The sequence below is a fragment of the Pinus tabuliformis genome, chromosome 5_1, assembly GCF_031772625.1.
Source record: "Pinus tabuliformis cultivar Carrire ecotype Pingquan chromosome 5_1, CPIR1, whole genome shotgun sequence".
In the NCBI taxonomy this organism is placed as follows: domain Eukaryota; kingdom Viridiplantae; phylum Streptophyta; class Pinopsida; order Pinales; family Pinaceae; genus Pinus; species Pinus tabuliformis.
In genome coordinates, this window is record NC_142305.1 from 860933222 (window position 1) to 860942674 (window position 9453).

General features: G+C 39.0%; 1 pseudogene across 1 annotated transcript; it reads right to left on the minus strand.

Moving 5' to 3' along the window:
* Positions 1–2590: 2590 nt before the first annotated feature.
* On the minus strand, positions 2591–9229 carry LOC149167561 (pentatricopeptide repeat-containing protein At5g55740, chloroplastic pseudogene; annotated as a pseudogene). Its single transcript, XR_016260938.1, has 2 exons — positions 5003–9229; positions 2591–4935 (listed from the first exon to the last, which is right to left on the minus strand). The product of XR_016260938.1 is annotated as a pentatricopeptide repeat-containing protein At5g55740, chloroplastic pseudogene (transcript).
* Positions 9230–9453: the final 224 nt, after the last annotated feature.

Consider the following 9453-nt stretch of genomic DNA (forward strand, 5'->3'; position numbering starts at 1 on the left):
ATCCTTGTTTACCAGGAGCTACGTGCAGCAGTGTAACAAGATACTTTGACCAATGTTATGTGCCAAATAGAGATTCAAATAGCTAAAAGGATAGGATTTTGATTATGTTTTGTTAATTAAATTCTCAGATATTGTAAATATTTTACAGTTATTGCTACCAGAATTTGTGGATCTTATCTTTTATGTATGTTCCCTATATATTACATTAAATAGGAGGAAAACAGGTTGGATTTTCAAGTTTTGGAGAAAAAACTATTGCTCTCTTTTGTAATCTTCCCTGAGTATTAATAATATCAAGTGCAGAAGTAAAGAATGATTTCATACCAGAGATTCATGACAATGATGTTTTGAAGGTTGTCCCCTTTCTTATGTGCATGTGATTCCTTTCTCAGTTCTTCATTTATGTGTAAATCTTCTAAGTATTTATACTAAAAGTAAATGTTGTGGAACTCATCCTTTGTTAGATGCTCCATTACATAAAGTTAAATACTCACTTTTTCCTCTGAAGTTACATTTAAAATTCATCCTTTGTTAGATGCTTTAAATGTGATGGATTCTTAATCCTTTTTTCTACTTTCATGTTGCAACGATTATATTCTCAAATAGACATCATTTACCTTGCCTCTGTTTCCTAGAGCATTTTATATGTCACTAATAATCCTTATAGACACTCAGATTTGAATCCATTGCCCAATACTTGAGGTTTCTTCAACCCTATTCAAAACCCACAAACCCTACTAAATATCTAGCCATTGTGTGATTGCGCAGTGAATTGCTAAATTTAGTGATTAGGTTGTCAGAGAGAGCCCTCTTTAGATTGAAAGGGCTAGCCTTCAATCTGTAAGATTGGTCTGAAAAGGTTACCTTAGGGAGTTTTTTGTTATAACCAAGAGAAACTTTCTGAATGATAACATGATACATGAACCCTCTGACGAGCCCACAAAGTGGGAGCTTAAGTAGCAACCCGTGGTGGATTCAAATTAGATGATCACAACAAACAATTCCATAAGACATTTTTAATGAGTATGAAGGATTTTTAAATGGAAGACCTAACATTCCATAACTATTAACTAGTTTTTCAAAAGATAAGTTGAGGAAAAATAAGTCTAGAAAGAGATAAAGAAAAAGAAGCAAGCACAAGAAGTCACACAAAACAGAGTCTAAAACAAGTAGTGATGATCATCATAGAATTTTTATGTAAGGATCCAAAAATTACTATAATTGTGCTTAGACGAAGTGAGAGAAATGCCTTGGATGATAATTATGATCCATTGACAATGCTCATGAAATATGAACGCTCTAACGATCCCACAAAGTGGGAGCTTAAGTAGCGACCAAGAGGTATAAACCCTCCACATGGTGTATTCAAATTAGATGATCCCAACCATCAATTCCATAAGCCATTTTTAATGAGTATGAAGGATTTTTAATTGGACTCCCTCCTAATGTGCATTTCCCTAATATGCAATTTGAATAAGAACACAACCCTTCAAGCAATCAAAGATTAATGCTCATTGTGGACTAATCCACACTTGCAGGAATTGGAAACACTCTTCACACAATTCTAGTTTTATGTAAGGATCCAAAAACTACTATAGTTGTGCTTAGTAGAAGTGAGAGAAATGTCTTAGATGAGAATTATGATCCATTGACAATGCTCATGAAACATGAACCCTCTGACGAGCCCACAAAGTTGGAGCTTAAGTAGCAGCCAAGAGGTATAAACCTTCCTCATAGTGGATTCAAATTAGATGATCCCAACTATCAATTCTAAAAGACATTTTTAATGACTATCAAGGACTTTTAAATGGACTCCCTCCTAATGTGCATTCCCCTAATATGCAATTTGAACAAGAACACAACCCTTCAAGCAATCAAAGATTAGTGCTCACTGTGAACTAATCCACACTTGCAGGAATTGGAAACACTCTTCACACAATTCTAGAATTAAAAGCCACACTGGTGAAACCACACTTAGATGAAAAAGATAGCACTCAATACACAATTCTGAAAATAAAGATCAAACAGTTGGAATCACATTTGCAGAAGAGATAACACTTTACATAACCAAATTTCTCACTTGCATAAATAAATCAATCAAACACCACAACCATTATGAAATTGTTTACCAATCTTGCAACATCAAATTGGGAATCATTCAAGCATCAAAACCATTATGGAATTGCTCATCAAATGCCATTGTGGAAATTGCATGAACAACATTGAACTAAAATAACAAGAGATAGCAATATCAAATTGTAACAAAAATCTATAATGATAGTCTGTGACAACAATAACAATATAAGTTGGCACAAATCTATAATGTTATGGTCAAGTAACAACAACTTGTATTCATAAATTATTTGCAAACTAACATGAGTAAATTTATGTGGAATCAGACTTGAGTAGTGGACTTGCTAGAGAAATTGATGTAGTAGTTGGAGGAGTGGAATATTATAGGTACTATATTATTCAAAAGTACCTTTCTAATGCACCAAATACATTACCCATGGTCACCTAAATAATGCTTAGACAAAGGAGAAGATGATATAATCCCATAAAACCCTTTAACCAGTGGAAAACCCCCAAATTATATCTTAACCTAAGCCACAGAAACCACAAATTTTGGCAGCCACAGAAAAATCCCAAACCCATAGAAGCCACAGAAAACCCAACAAAAAAAAGCCACAAAAGCTACAGAAGCCATAAAAAAACGCACAGAAACCCATGTATCCAATATCCTTGCATCTTCATAATCACTCCTGAAATAATCCCATAAAACTCTTTAACCAATGGAAAACCCCCAAATTATATCTCAACCTAAGCCACAGAAGCCACAAATTTTGGCAACCACAGAAAAACCTCAAATCCCAAATATCCCATAAAACCCTTTAACCAGTGGAAAACCCTCAAATTATATGAAACCAAAGTTATCACAAAAGCCAGAAGAATGACGAAACTACAAAACACAAGCAGAATGGTGTGAATACCGAGAAAATTGATGTGTTGACGAACACAATTGCAAGTATGGCTAGCAGGATAAAGAATCCTACCAGAGAACGACGACACCATTGCCTCCAACCTCCAAACGCCAGCTGCAGCAAGTCAACTATTGTGTCCAATGCTGGGTCGAAAAGGGTCGAGCGAGCGAGTGAAATATAGAAATGTTCCCTCCAATTTCAAACCAGATTGCAGGACATGGAAACCTGCAACAATGTCGTGCCATCCAAGAACTGAAACTTTTCGCTGCGCCACACCCCACCTCCGTGGTCGAACAACACACCTTCGCAACCGAACAACATGCCATTACTCGCAAGAAATGGACACCACATCCAGAGGAAGTGGCGAAGCAGAACGAACCACTTTCGGGTCCGGACAAGAATGAACGAGGAGGCAAACACCCTCTAGAAGTCGCCCAGTGAAAAACCCTAAACCGCGCAATGTGACGGAGGTAGATTGCATGTGGTGAAGTAGATAATGGCGAAGCATGATGGTCACGTGTCGTATGGGTGATCTGGCCAACCAGGTGTCAAATAAGGTCCATGTAGGGAGGCAGCATAACTACTGGCCTCCCTCCACTATCACAATGCTCCGAAACATCGGGTCCCTATGGTCAACTCCCCAATCAAAATGCAATCAAAACATGCCGAAACGAACTCATTTTGCCTCAAAACACCCTTTGAAATGCCGTTTGAAACATTACATGGAATTTCAATCGCGTTTTGTATGTGTTTTGGAGTATTAAGACATTTCAGGTATTGAAACGAGGCCCTCCCAAGCATTTCCTGCAACACATCCAGGGGGCAAAATAAATCCGCAACAGAAATAAGAACTGCAATTAACTCATGTGAGCATCACATTTGCAATACTTGCATTCAGATCAAAATACAGAAGAGAAGAATATGTGGAGGCATAACAAATCATTCATTGATTCAATAATCAGAGAGCTTGTACATGGGGGAGATGCCTTGGGGATCCAAAACTTTCGAAGAGCTTCTTCTCCTTCCTTTATAGATTTTACGTCAAGATTCAATATTGATCATGTATGACTTGTCATAGAGGATCATTCAGCCATAATAAAATTAGTTCCCTTAAAATGTGCTCGAGTCCCTTGAGAATCACAATGTTCTTTGTATTTTGAGCCATTAAAGAAGTTATATTTAGTCATGGATACCTACACCTTGAATTCTCTCTTAGAAAGGCACTTTTTAATCCTTGACACTAAGGTTAGCCACCCATATTATCATTATTCATCCACTTTTCCTGGATGCCCCCAAAACCTGGGTTTTCTCCACTAGCATATTCTAAATCAGTGACAATTTATGACGAGGGGCTCCTTCAGTTTTTATTATTGAAACCACCATTCTCAGGTTCCGATAGTATAAAAGTAAATTTGTTGCTCCTTGAAATTTGGTTCAATGCCCCATGCATCAACTTTAGCCTCATGAACATCCCATGATTTAAGCCACTAAAATTATGTGGGCAAATCTGATGTGCAATGGCATCCTCAAAGTCTATGACAAAACATTTATCTGATTCGATGTCTTTTATTATGTCATCATGTGATTCAACAAAGGCTGTCCAAAGACATCAATACGCTCGTTACAAATTCGACAATTTCCAACAGCTGTCCAACTGTGGAAGGCTTGGTTGAACAGCCCCTCTACTTGAATATCAATGCCAACTCCTGTTTTGCAGATTTATGCATGTATTCATAATGGGGAATTTTCATGTCCAGCAAAAAATAAATCTCCATTACAATGGCTCACTTTCTCTACTCCATCTTTCATAGCTGCTATAAGTACAGTTGAATTCCTGTCCATGACAAGATTATGCAATCAAAGGCAAGAGACTGGATACATGCCAGCAAGGGACCAGGGCATTCGATCTCTGAGCATGAACTGAGATTCTTGAAACAACGTCAATCTTTATGACCTTCTCATGTGGTCCATGCAATCTGAGCATGAACTGAGATTCTTGAAACAACGTCAATCTTTATGACCTTCTCATGTGGTCCATGCAAGTTACAGAACGTAACAGTGTCATTAATCAGCATAATACTCTAAAATGTAGGTCGATCGCCACATGACCACAGGAATATTACAATCTTGACTCCAGGGTCACCACTCCCTATAATTGCATTTAATTCATCCATGGCTGCACTTAATTTGATTGAATAAGACAATGTTAGGCATAGGTTTCTCCACTATTAATCCTCTGATTTGCAACATCCCCTTGGATTTGACAGCATATAACATTGAAAAACACCCTAATTTGCCACATCGTTTCATGTGGTAACAAAGAGCATAAAGATATGTACAGTGATGTGTGGTTTAACAGTAAGTTTACTTGGGCGAAGCTCAAGAGACCGCAGTTCAAATCTCATGGAGTACAATGTGCTGCTGTGGTGGCGGCTCAAGGAGTAGATTCCCCATGATCGTCTTGGCAGCTATGTGAGTCTCGGCTCTTGCCAAAATCATAGGATCTTAGTATATCAGACTTGCAGGTAGTTGGATGTACTCTTGGTGTTATAGAGGCAGCTACAAGGATTGATCCTGGGTCTCCCATAGATTAGGCCTGACAGTTACTGATTCACCATGTGTTAAAAAAAAACAAAAACAAAAAGCATAAAGATATGCGCAATACATGACAATATAAAATAAAATAAAAGATAGCCCATACGATTATGTCTCGTCGCCTTGCCCCTAAAGCCCAATCCTACATCGTTCCCAACGCTTGCTATACACTCCCCCTTGCTTTTGCTGCTAAATTGACTGTGCGTAAAAACCCATTGCTACTGAAACAATCAGCATGTGTGCTTGCAACACTGTCCAAATTAAAGGAAAATTGTATCAAATGCTTTTAGCCATGGTGATGTCTTTTCAAACTCCATCCTCACTGGTTTTGCAAACTAACACAAACCAAGTGACTTTGACTTTATGCATCTTGTATTGCAAAGTTTGTTTCAGTCACATGCACTACTTTCTTATCATGTTCAGCCAGGATGTCCAGCGTTGCAAATGTTTTCTTTCCACAGGTAGACATTATTTGTCATTTGCAACAAATGTTTGCACTCTTTTGTTAACCTCAACCCAGCTGCATCCTGGCCTCTTCATCAAACCATCCTCTTTTATCACATCTCTCACTTTAAGTACATCATCCCACCTGCCAGCTCCAGCATATATGTTTGACAGCAACACATAGTTTCCAGAATTTTTAGGCTCTAGTTCAAAAAGGCGTTCAGCCACAATTTGTCCAAGCTCTGTCTTTCCATACATTTTACAAGCACCAAGCAAGGATCCCCACACAGAAGCATTAGGTTGTAATGGCATCTTGTTAATAAAATCACGTGCCTCTTCCAGCCGCCCAGCACGCCCAAGAAGATCAACTATACAGGCATAGTGCTCCATGCTAGGTTTGATTCCATAATCTCTACTCATGCAATCAAAATATTGGCAGCCTTCATCAACCAACCCTGCATGTCTGCACGCAGAGAAAACACCAATAAAGGTGACATGATCTGGTCTCACACCTGCCTGCTGCATTTGGTAAAAGAGTTTGAGGGCATTCTCACTTTGCCCATTTGTGGCATACCCACCAATAATTGCAGTCCATGAGGCCACATCTTTTTGAGGCATTTTATCAAATACTCTATGTGCATTCTCTATACTACCGCATTTGGCATAGAGATTTAGAAGAGCATTTCCCACAAAAATGTATGATTCGAATCCATGTCTGAAAATGTAATCATGGATTTCCTTGACCTGTTCCAAACAAGCTAATTGGACACATGCTGGGAGAATGCTCATCATGGTGACAATGTCAGGCTTCAAGCCCGCCAGTTGCATCTGGCGAAAAAGATTGACAGCGTCATTAGCTTGCCCATTCTGGGAGTGCCCGGCAATCATCGCACTCCATGATATTAGATCTGGCTTTTCACCAGCTAAATGCATTTGATATAAAAGTTTCAAGCCATCATCGCCTAACCCATTCCGAGAATACCCAGAAATCATTGCATTCCAAGTGACCATGGTGGGCTTTATGCCCACCAACTGCATTTCATGAAAAAGTTTCAAAGCCTCATTACCAAACCCATTTTGTGCATACCCTGCAATGATTGTATTCCAAGAAGCAATATCCTTTTGTGGCATTCTGTCAAACGTGGACCGTGATTCTTCCATACGCTCGCATTTTGCATACATGTCAACAACAGCATTTCCAACAAAGATATCCGAGTGAAATCCAATTCTAATAATGTAACCATGAATCTCCTTGCCAAGTTGCAGAACTCCAGAGTGGCCACATGTCCTGAGAACAATTGAAATAGTAACCGCATCAGATTTCACACCTTCCAGTTGCATTGCACGAAATAGCTCAAACATCTTATTAGCATGTCCAGTTTTGGCACATCCTGCTATCATTACAGTCCAGGAAATTGTGTTTGGTTTTACGCCTGCAAAATGTACTTGTTCAAAAAGTTTTGCTGCCTCTTGTACTTGGCCATCCTGGATACACCCTGTGAGAATTGTATTCCATGTAATAATGTTTTGCTCTACACCAGCTAATGGCATTTGATAAAAGAGCTTCAAGGCCTCATCTAAATTTTTGTTCTGAACATACCCTGCAATCAATGCATTCCATGACACTATATCTCTTTGAGGTATTTGTTTAAAAACCTTGTATGCATAATCCATTCTCCTGCATTTAGCATACATGTCAATGAGGGCATTCCTAACAAAATCTTCAGAGTCTAAACTGCTTCTAATTGCATAATTATGGATCTCCTTTCCCTCTTCCAGAGCCGCTGATTGGGCACAAACAGTGAGACCACTGACCATAGTAGTTGAATTGGGTTTCATCCCTTCCGATTTCATTAGGTTAATCAGTTTCAATGCATCATTATAATATCCTTGATGGGAATAACCTGTAATCATTACATTCCACGAGACCTCATCCCTTTCCAACATTTTGTCAAACACTTGACGTGCATGATTTACATCGCCGCATTTCGAATACATCTCTATGAGGGCGTTCCCAAGATAAACATCAATCTCAAGTCCATTGCGTATTACATAATTATGAATCTCCTTGCCCTGCTTCTTAGCTTCCACATATAAACAAGCTTGTAAAAGAATCGCAACGGTGATGGAGTTAGGCTTCATACGCAATGACAGCATATGATGAAAAAGTTTAAATCCCTCATATCCCTGTCCATTCTGCACACAACCAGCGATCACAGTGTTCCATGAAACCACATCTCTTTGAGACATTTTGTCAAACACAAGGCGGGCATCCTCCACACTCCCACATTTTCCATACATGTCTACGAGAGCATTGCCAACACAAGTAGCAACCTCAACCCTACTTTTAATAATGCAGCTATGTATTTCCCTCCCCTGTGACAGAGCCAGTAAGTGCGCACACGCTTTAAGAACACATGGAAATATGAAGTTGTCAGCTCGCATGCCGGTTCTTTGCATCTGATAATAAAGCATGAGAGCTTCCTCATAATGTCCCTGCCTGGCATATCCTCCGATCATAGCAGTCCACAGGAACAAATTTCGTTCATACCTTTTCTCAAACACTTGGCGTGCATCCTCTAAACTGCCGCATTTTGAATACATGTTAACAAGTTTGGTTTTTATAAACAGATTACTATCCTTTCCACTGGCACTCATTTGGGAATGTATTTGTTTGCCTTCTTCCAGGGCTTTGGCGTCGCCGCATGCCTGCAGGAGAGAAACGTAGATTTCGGAGTCCACGATAAAACCTCGCTGGTTTAGATCATGTAAAACTCTCACTGCTTCCTTCAATCGCCCCTCCTTGCAGAGCGTCATGACCTGTGAATGCATAGCAACATGGCCAGTCAATCTGAATTCCCATTTCCGTTTATCTGAATTTCGTAACTTTTCGCAGGTAGCGATGGTCGTAGGCGAGACGAACGTTGTTTTGTGTTTACAGTGATGGCTGAACCTCAAAAATGGTTGCATGTTGTTTGTGATAATTCGAACTTGTTAAGTGCATAGTTAACAGCATAACAAGTCCACCTAACAGACACCTCTGCAGCAAAAACCAGCATGCTTTCCATCAACGCCCACAAAATTCGGAGTCCGCATTCAGCTATTAAATTTGAACCCGTGCTGTCTTTTCCATATTGTTAAGCTAATCCAATGAGCGTTAATTAGAATACCCCTTCCAAAAAAGTTTGAATTCTTAATTTTACAGCTCAAAATGGCAGGGTAATTGTTATATGTTTTTTCCTTCGTGTAAGAAGGGGAGGATAACGCGAGGAATTGTGGGGATTACAATGAGTGAAAATTTTTCAAAAAAAATTGTTAAGGTAATATTTGAATCATGTTTTTTATGGTGAAAATAGATTTTGGATTGAATGGAATCTGGCTGAAAATTTTTCAAAAAAAATTGTAAAGGCAATATTTGAATCATGTTTTTGAT